Source organism: Belonocnema kinseyi, chromosome 4 (genome assembly GCF_010883055.1).
Source record: "Belonocnema kinseyi isolate 2016_QV_RU_SX_M_011 chromosome 4, B_treatae_v1, whole genome shotgun sequence".
NCBI classification, from domain to species: domain Eukaryota; kingdom Metazoa; phylum Arthropoda; class Insecta; order Hymenoptera; family Cynipidae; genus Belonocnema; species Belonocnema kinseyi.
Genome location: NC_046660.1, coordinates 125670445 through 125680973, shown reverse-complemented (window position 1 = coordinate 125680973; position 10529 = coordinate 125670445).

Sequence of the window (10529 nt, the reverse complement as noted above, 5' to 3'; positions counted from 1 at the left end):
CTACCACTTATTTGCATCGATGGGGCACGCACTCAGCGAACAGCGCTTCACTTCTTACGAAAATGTTGGAAAATGGCTCGATGACTGGTTTGCTTCAAAAATAAAATATATTCTCTTGAAATAAATGTGTTTTTTTCTTGAAAAAATACCGGTTTCATATGTATACACCTGGTACAAATTGTTTGGGCTCTTTGAAATATACAGAAAGTAATTTTTTGTAGGGGGTACGAGAGACATAGCAGATAGTAGTGTGGGGAGGGGATTTCGGAATCGCGGTTTTTTAACCAATCGGCCCTAAATTTTTCACACATTCTTTCACTGAGAAGAATAGATAGTTGGGGCTACTACTTGTTTGTTAGTAAAGCATTCATTGCACTGAGAAAAATGAATAGCTGGGGCTACTACCTTTTTATTAGTAAAGCATTCATTGGTTATTAAAACTATTTAGTTAGTAACACCCGCTAATCAAATAGACGGCTTAGAAAGCCATTGGTAATTCGCGTAACTAATTTAACTTAGCAATATTTTAGTAGTCAGAGTTAATAATACTATAGTCACCTGTACCAATAATTGACTCTATAACAAATAAGAATATTCTGCGCGACTATTTTATTTGTTATCTTGGTTCGTACGACTGTGAATGCGACAAAGATGCCAACATATCTGCGACAAAATGACAGGAACCGTTCAGACATGGACGTCATAACTCGCTGTTTACTTAATGTCTCCTTTTTTTATAAATGATGGGCTAACGAGAAGTGATAGAAAGTTTAGGCTTCGGGAATTATATCGAAGCTTTTCAAGGTATGTACACGATATTCGAAACTGAACGAGTTTTATGGTAAGTCTTACTAGAAATCCTAACCTACAAAGTGCATCTACAAATAAAAATATCCGAATAGGCATGGGGACATATTTTTTTAGAACGCCTTATCAGCTCAACTGACATCAGAGTTTCTAAGACGTCCCAAAAAATTATGCCCGTTTACCACTGGGATCTTTTTATTTCGATTTCGATAGTATAATGACAGCTGTTTTAATGAGTCCCGGTGACAAAAAAAAATAGTCATACCCACGTTAGTAGATATGACTAACTGTATTAGTAAGTTCAACTACCTCCGGATAGTGGTTTTGACAAAGTAAAGCAGTTAGTCTACCTTATCAGATATTAATGCCAACTACTCGTGCCCCAACTAAGAAATAAATCTTAAGGTACCATTTTTTTGGAGAAGGTTGAGGTAATTTTTGTAGTAACTTTCAACGAGGAATTCAGTATTGACCTTAGTTACGACCTTGACCATGGCCTTCACGATTATTTCAAGGTTACCTTTGTTTATTTAATGTACATTGTATAAGTAAGTAAGTACAGTAAAAGGATGCTTTTCAGAAGATAGCTTGCAAAAAAATGTTCTGGCCATATTGAAATTTGAATGACCTTGATACGTCCATCAAGGCCCACCTTCCCTATGACCTGACTACACTTTTGAATGTAAAATTTTCCGCTCTTTCGATTTCCAATGTCAAAAATAGGCCATTCCGTTTAAACAAACAAAGGTGACCTTGAGATAACCATGAAGGTCATAGTCAAGCTCAAAACTGAGGTCACCACTGGATTCCTCGTTAAATGTTACGTCAAGAATGACCTCAACATTCTCCAATAAAATGTACCTAAGTATTTATTTGGCTGTCCCAGTACTTTTGCGACACTTTGTATATTTGCATAGATTATTCCAGTTTCAATTATGAACAAGGTGATGGGTAAGTGTTGAAAGATATTTCAATTATAGGTTTTTATTTTTATTACATATATAAATTAAACAAATTTCCCAAACAATTTTAGACTTTGAGTCAAGTTTGAGTTTAAACCATCGGAATGGTTATATTATCCTATATAATATCACCCTATAATTAAATTTTTGATTGATCCGGATGATGATAGATTAGTTCAGGAAGAACGATTAATTGTAATAAAAACACTAGGAATAAAAGAAAGAAAGGCTAGATGATTGCATGCAAGCATTCTAGATTTAACCTCAGCTTCTCAAAACCCCGACAAGTCTTTTAGAAAAACTCAAAGAAAACAAACTAGTTAAGTGGAATCAAGAGAAAGAATTAACGTTAAAGAGTAAACTCGCCTATGATTTGTGGTTGAAGAACCTTTAAAACCCTCTATTGATATAAACACCAAAATAATCTAAACTAAAAATGCCATAGAATAAAAAATCGATAATGTCGCTGAAAATTTAGATGAAAATAAGCGCTATTTAATAACTGTACAAGAAACGGCGTGTATAAACCAAGGAATAAATGTATCCAAACAAATACATAGGTGACATTGATAAACACACGATAAGACTGTCGCATAAAACAGCCCGAATAATATAAAATAATACCTCTTTAATATCCGCGAAAATGATTCAAGAAAATCGTATCGTCCAATGAGATATTTACCCGAATCAGAATGCTAGATAACAACTACAGGTTTTAAATCCGTTTTTTAAGATCCAAGGCACGCAAGTTTATTGGAAATGGCCCAAGAATGGTTTCTGGAACGAAAATATTCGCAGAAAAATAGAAAGTTTGTTAGAATACGGATTCCACGACAATCAAGAAAATTCGACAATTGTCGAACACACGATGAAAATGATCTCAAATTCTAAAGATTGAATTTCCCCACCTCCTGAATCGGAAGTAATTCAGCATCTCTCCAGACAATTTACCTAAGAGGTTAGAAATGCGATTCTTATGAGAAAGGTAGAAAATTATTCAGATCTTTTAGATGTACCTAAAACTTTCGATCGAGCAGGCGGTTTAAACCGAAATGATTATTACTCGAGACGCACAGGTCGATCGAGCAATCCGATAAAACCATGGCTTGCTTATGTAAATGCAAGCCATTCAAGTCCGACAGGTGAAGGCTACGGTGCACAGGACACTCGGAATAACCCCACGAGCTGTGAGAAACCAAAAGGTAACAACTGGTACCGAGCACAATACGGAATTGAGTATTCTAACATTACGTCATACTCGGTCAGTAACGTCGAAATCTATAAGGCCATACAACTTAGTGGACTAATATGAATTTTTTTAGACGAAGGTAAGTGAAAAATCGTGCTATGGCTTCGCTTCTCAGATAGAAAAGTCATTTCTTTAATTATTGTTAGCAATTGGGAAAGTGTGCGATTTGGACAATCTATCAAGAAAAAATATAATGTGCCGTGAAAATAACTTTTAAATTAATTGCTTAACATTCTTTAAATTAATTCAAATCTCTGAAAATCCTTTAGATTTTTTTAAATTCCTTTAAATCTCTTAAAATTCCTTAAAATCTTTGAACTTTTTCAAATTCATTAAAATCTTTTTTAAGAACCTTTTAAAAACTCCCTTGAAATTCTTTAAGACCACTAAAGCTTTCTTAAAATCTTACAAATAAACTTGGAAATCCTTCAACCTTTTCTAATTAGTTTTAAATCCTTTAAAAAGAAACTTGAAGGTTCCGCCATGTCCCTAAGAATTCTTTGAAATCACATGAATTCTTAGAAATCTTGTAAGATTTCTTGAAAATCCTTAAAGTCCTCCGAATTTTTTTGAACTCCCTTCAACTTCTTTGAAATCATTTTAAAAATTTTAAAATTGACAAAAATTAATTGAAATCTCTTAAAATCCTTAAATTTTTTTAGACTCTCTAAAATCTCTGGAAAATCCTTAAATCATTGAATTAAAAAAAAATTGAAGTCTCTTAATATTTATTAAAATCATTTTAATAACTTTTTAAATAGCTTTAATATTAATCCTTTAAAAGAAAATCTTAATATCCCGTCATGTCCCTGTAATAATTCCTCAAAATCACATGAGATTCAAGAAAATCCCTTGCAAATCCTTAAAATTTTTTGGATTCTTTAAAAAATCTTTAATTTCCTTGAAAATCGTTCAATCTTTCTGCAATCTTTTAAAATCCTTTTAAATTTTTTGAAATAGTTAAAAATCTCTCGAGAAATCCTAAGATCACTTAAAGTTTTTTAAAATATTTTAAATTTTCTTTGATATAACTTGATTTGTTATGAAACTACTTAAAATGACTTATTATCTAAAAGTATTATGGCGAAAGTCGCCTGTTATTGGCAACAATAATGAAATAAATGGCTTTTCTTTCTTAAAAGCAACGCCATATCATGATTTTTTACATAATTTCACCGAAATTAATTAACTTTAATCTAACTCCTATCTAAACAATGCTTTGCAGCCCACCAAGTGGTATAGCCTTACAGATTTTGATGTTACCGATCGAGCGTGACATAATATTAGAATACTTAATGGTGCAACCCTTGGAAATTCAAACGCGAATACTCTCCTGCGAAAGCGAAAAACTGAGGAATATTTATTTGACCAATTTTTGTGCGAAAACGTGCAAAACGGTATATGATAGTAACAAAAATACGACCGAGTCCGGAGGTGGTCAACAACCTTAAAATACAAACAGGTCCACGAATCTGTCCTGGATGAAAACGAATTAGAAGCGGAAAACCAATTTTTAAACTACCGTGGATATAATGAAGTATCTTCGGGAAACCGATCAACCTGTGTTATCTATGAACGTAACGGTTAAAACTGACACGAGAGCCTATACAAATAAAAATACCGAATTTGATAATATACCCGAAGAACTTTTCAAACAAGACGCAATTTCAGAAAATAAAAACAAAATAAAATGCCCAATAGTAAATTGTACGGTTGACAAAATAAAAACCAATGACTCAATCAACACTTTAGGTTTACGTAACCATGATAAAAAATTAACTATTTAATCAAAAATTAAATCGGAAAAAGATGGTGAAAAAAGTTATATTTGTAAACTAGATAAAAGCATGTATTCTCTTGAAGAAAAAGAAAATTAAATTCTGTTAAATTCACAAGCGATAATAAAATACCCGATTCACTTGATGAACCATGATTTTTCCCCAATTAGGTTATTACTCTATGTTTCGAAAAATATGCGAAACAGAACACCGAGTATAAGACTAGGTTTTTTAACATAATTTGCTCTTGCCGCAATACCCCTGATCACCAACCAATCAAAAGAAAAATTCTCAAAACAGACTCTATTCTAAAAGAACCACAAAAATTTAATTTACTTCTTAGAATAAGTACAATGTGCTCTCGCTCCTCTCAATCAAACTTATCGGTCGAAATCTGGAGTACTTAACAAACTTATCTCCACTCAAATCCCGACAAAGCAACACGATACTTTCCACTCCTCAAATATTGTTTTTTAAATTAAAACTTCACCTAGCTCGCTACCAGCAGCGGAACGCACTGATAGCACTGGAGTGGGAACAAACCTAGCTACCAGAGGGGTAAGCTGTTAAATAGCCGCTCCCGACAGGAAAGTTCCTTCTTTCTTCCGATGCGTCGCAAAAACACCAACCATAAGGGAAGGACCGCGGTTTCCCCTTACAAGTAACCCTATAAGATTTTCCAGGGAAATCGCGATAAAATTTCAGCCATAACCACGTCTCATAACCGTGAGATAAGTGGTTACAGTCTGTAAAGGAATCAATACGACGATCTTAGTGCCGCATTGTGCCTTTGAATGTAGGTCGTTCCCGCGTGTGTTGGACAACTAGATAGTATGTGAGCTAAATGCTCGGGTGTGCATGGCACGCCCTGCAGCTATCATCGGGAATGTCTTGGCTCAAAATGTGGGACGGTATGTTAAGGTGGAAATGACACCGTCTTGGCATGCAAAAATGAAACCCTCTGTACCAGACTTCAAACCGGGCGATTTAAGGAAAGCAAACGTTAGCTCACAAGACATTGACTGATCCTTCACATTTCTGTGGAAGATACCGTGCATCCTCTTATCGAGGAGCTCTTCACGAAAGTTTTTCTCTTGTGCTTTCTTAATCCGGGCTTTCAGGAGTGAGTACACCAGATAGATTAGATTTGATGCATTTTGCCCACCCCTAATACTGAAGTCAAGTCCGACTGATTCAGCAGCCTCCTCCGCTGCTTTGTATAGAAATTCTCCTTTGCCCACTTCCTCGTGATTCCTGACCATTTTAAGAAGAGGGTCTCTTCCATTTGCAACTCTATGTGCTGCACCCAGAATAATCCTGTTGTGAAGACATTCAAGACTCAATATTCCGCAACCACCCCCTTGACGGCGTGAGATGTACAGTCGCGGAACGGAAGACTTAAGATGCATGCTTTTGTTCTTGTGCATAACCTTTCTTGTAGCGATATCAAGGGATCTGAGCTCGTTCTTCGTCCATGGAATTACTTCAAATGAATAGAGTAGTACCGGGACGGCAAGGATGTTCGTTGCAGATACTTTGTTCCTCGCCGACAGGTCGGAAGACTAAATCTGTTGGATAAGACGTTTGTATCTGCTTCGGAGAGTATCTTTTATATATGTCACATCCTGAATGCGGCTCTGTGGCAGGCCCAGGTATGTATAAGTCTCTCCAGCGCAAAGGTGTCGTATGGTGCTTCTATCAACGAGCTCAGGATCTTCAGGGATGCCATTAAGTTTTCCTCGCTTCAAATAAACCTTTGCGCATTTGTCTAACCCAAATTCCATTCCAATTTCCTTAGTATATCGTTCGACAATTCCCAGAGCTAGATGCAGTTGCTCTCTGTTTTTAGCATAGATCTTAAGATCGTCCATGTAAAATACATGAGTGACCTTCTACTTTCGCTCTTCAGGTTGCCGCACAAGTACCCGTCGGAATAGCGCAGTGCTAGAGATAGTGGCAATAATGTAAGGCAAAAGAGAAGTGGGCTCATGGTGTCGTCCTGGAAGACACCTGTCTGAAACGTGACCTTGTTAGTTGTCACACGATTTTTGCCAGATGAGATAGTAAATCTGGTTTTCCAAAGCGACATCAATCTCTCTATGCACCCAACTATTTACGGATGAACCTTTAAGATTTCCAAAAGACAGATGGTAAATCTATGGGATGTAGAATCGAAAGCTTTCCGATAATCAATCCAGGCCATCGATAGGTCACGCTGGTAGAATGCTGCATCTTTGCAGACACATCTATCGATGAGCAGGTTCTCCCGACATCCGGCTACGCCTTTATTTGAGCCTCGTTGTGCATACATTTCTTGCCACACAGGTTCAATCGCCCGAACAATCCTATCATTTAGGATAGCTGTGAATATCTTATAAAGCATGTTGAGACAAGTTATTGTCCTGTAGTTCTTCGGGTCAGCTAAGTTGCCTATTTTCGGCAGGAGTATTGTGCGCCCTTCCACCAACCACTCTGGAATCGGCTCTTCCAACTTCAAATATGAGGTGAAAATACGGGCCAAATTCTGATGGGTTGAAGAAAACTTCTTCAACCAGAAGGTTTTGATACAATCTGGTCCCGGTGCGGAATAGTTCTTCATCCCTCCTAATACTTTTTTCACCTCCTCGGTTTTGATGGGCGGGCATTCTTTATCAGGTGTTATGAGGGCAACACATAACTCCTTGAAGGTATTTATATTTTCTGACTCTTCGTCCAGTTTATGCTGAACTTCGTAGACTTCTCTCCAAAATACTTCGACCTCCTCTGGTTTGGGTGGGTGTTCGACAGTGACTGGAGGATCTTGGAAGAGTCGAGATGGGTCAGAGAGAAACTGTTGATTTTCCCTGACCCATCTCTCCCTCCGCTCTAGACTTTTCTTAGCGTCAGATAGTATCCGTATTCTCTCAACAATATGCTGCCTGATGGTCAGCAGCTTTGACTTGTTAAGTGTGTGATAACGGGTCCGGAGTTCGCACGCGAACTTTCGAACCTTGGCGGTAAAATTCCTGCCAGATGTGATGTAGTCAATCACACATTGAATGCGGGACGCGTACTGTCTTGCCCAGCCTATCTTTATGGCAAGTTGATGCATTCGTCCTTTGGTCTTACGATTAGCCGTTGTTTTGTTTTACGTTTCGCATCGGTCAAAGCTCTCGTTGCATTATACACACAATAATTGATAGCCCAGAGCTCGGATTCGCTGAAAAATGTCCACGAAGCTCGTCATCCATTTCAGCCAGATCTTTAGGCTTGAGAGAAACCTTGGTGTTGATGTTTCTCCGGGTCGTAAAGCATCGCTCTTCATCTATTGGATGCCTGCCCCCGGTTGGTCTTAGTGTCGCCTCTCTTTCTTTGTTGCCGGCTTGTTCTAGCTGTGGTAGAGTAGGCGTTCCGCTTACATAGCCCCTTTTACGGAGTAGTTCAGCATGGTTTCGTTGACGTTGCTGCGAAAAGTGCGATAGCTCCGGGTGTTTCTCGGACCACAGAGCATGCAGCCGTGCCATGTGACCCCGTTCACGGGCCACATTCGCGTCGTAGCAGTCTATCAAGTCGCGATTCAGTTGCTCCGTCCACCCAAAGGTCACGAGATTTCGCCGATCCATCGCATTGAATCCATTTTCATTGGCTCCCCCAGCTCTAGATTGGTCGGCATTGTTGGCCGACCCATTGTCGGGAGCCCTGCGCGTTCTGTTGTTTTGAACCGCACTTACTACAACTATGTTTTGTGTTGTCATTGTTGTTTCCACAAGAAGCTAGGGAAAGGGGTTCGTCCATCCTTGTAGAGCCCCGCATGCAAGGATAAGGCTGCTTACTCTGAGAGGTTGCCCGGTATCCCAGAGTCACCGTTCTAGACACCTCACTAACGTGCCATTCAGCTTTCGGCACGGTTTTCACACCTCCGCTTGGGGGTTAATTCCTTCGGGATCACCCTTGGACAACTGTCCGCGACAACCTATTAATTTTTATAACCATATTCAGCAGAAACCCTTGGTGCTAATCTGAAAAATTGCACCCGCTTTCAGCGAAATCGCGGTAAAATTTCAGCCACAACCACGTCTCACAACCGTGAGATAGGTGGTTACAGTCTGTAAAGGAATCAATACGACGATCCAGCAAAAGCCTCGTGCACCCTAAGAACACGGAGAGACCCAAGGACAACCGCCTTCTGCTTTTTTCCCGCAAGTGTTCTAGCATATTATTAACACGCAGGGATGCTTTTTAGGCTATTAGCAAGTGAAAGCTTGGCACCTCCAAGAGCGCCGATGATAAGGACAATCAGTTTAACAGAATATTCCGGGTACAATCGTTGCAACTCCCTTATAAGGTCTCGATACCTCTCTTTCTTTTCCTTCTCCTTGGCTATGATGTTTTTGTCAGCTGGTGCCGAAAATTCGATAACGAACATGGTTCGCTTCTCGAAGTCAAGAAGAACCATGTCAGGCCTCAAGGGAGCAACAGAAAAAATTGTCGAGAATATAAAGTTCCAGTATATGCGGCACTTCCCACTCTCGACAATTGACTTAATTTCCCTAGGAGCATTTAGAGGAGCGATATTAAGGTGAATGCTGTAGGAGTGACAGAGATGGTAATAAAGTACTCTTATTGCCGCATTGTGCCTTTGAATGTAGGTCGTTCCCGCGTGAGTTGGACAACTAGACAGTATGTGAGATAAATGCTCGGGGTGTGTATGGGACGCCCTGCAGCTATCATCGGGAATATCTTGGCTCAAAATGTGGCGACGGTATGTTAAGGTAGAAATGACACCGTCTTGGCATGCAAAAATGAAATCCACTGTACCAGACTTCAATCCGGGCGATTTAAGGGCAGCAAACGTTAGCTCACAAGACATTGACTGATCCTTCACATTTCTGTGGAAGATACCGTGCATCCTATTTTCACCTCATATTTGAAGTCGGAAGAGCCGATTCCAGAAGGGTTGGTGGAAGGGCGCACAATACTCCCGCCGAAAATAGGCAACTTAGCTGACCCAAAGAACTACAGGCCAATAATTTGTCTGAACGCGCTTTATAAGATATTCACAGCTATCCTAAATGATAGGATTGTTCAGGCAATTGAACCTGTGTGGCAAGAAATGTATGAACAACGAGGCTCAAAGAAAGGCGTAGCCGGATGTCGGGAGAACCTGCTCATCGATAGATGTGTCTGCAAAGATGCAGCATTCTACCAGCGTGACCTATCGATGGCCTGGATTGATTATCGAAAAGCTTTCGATTCTACATCCCATAGACTTATCATCTGTCTTTTGGAAATCTTAAAGGTTCATCCGCAAATAGTTGGGTGCATAGAGAGATTGATGCCGCTTTAGAAAACCAGATTTGCTATCTCATCTGGAAAAAATCCTGTGACAACTAACAAGGTCACGTTTCAGAGAGGTGTCTTTCAGGGTGACACCATGAGCCCACTCCTCTTTTGCCTTATATTATTGCCACTATCTCCAGCACTGCGCCATTCCGACGGGTACTTGTGCGGCAAACCTGCAGATCGAAAGTACAAGGTCACTCATGTATTTTACATGGACGATCTTAAGATCTATGCTAAAAACAGAGAGCAATTGCACCTAGCTCTGGGGAAAGGATATACTAAGGAAATTGGAATGGAATTTGGGTTAGGCAAATGCGCCAAGGTTTATTTGAAGCGAGGAAAACTTAATGGCATCCCTGAAGATCCTGAGGTCGTTGATAGAAGCGCCATACGACACCTTTGCGCTGGAGA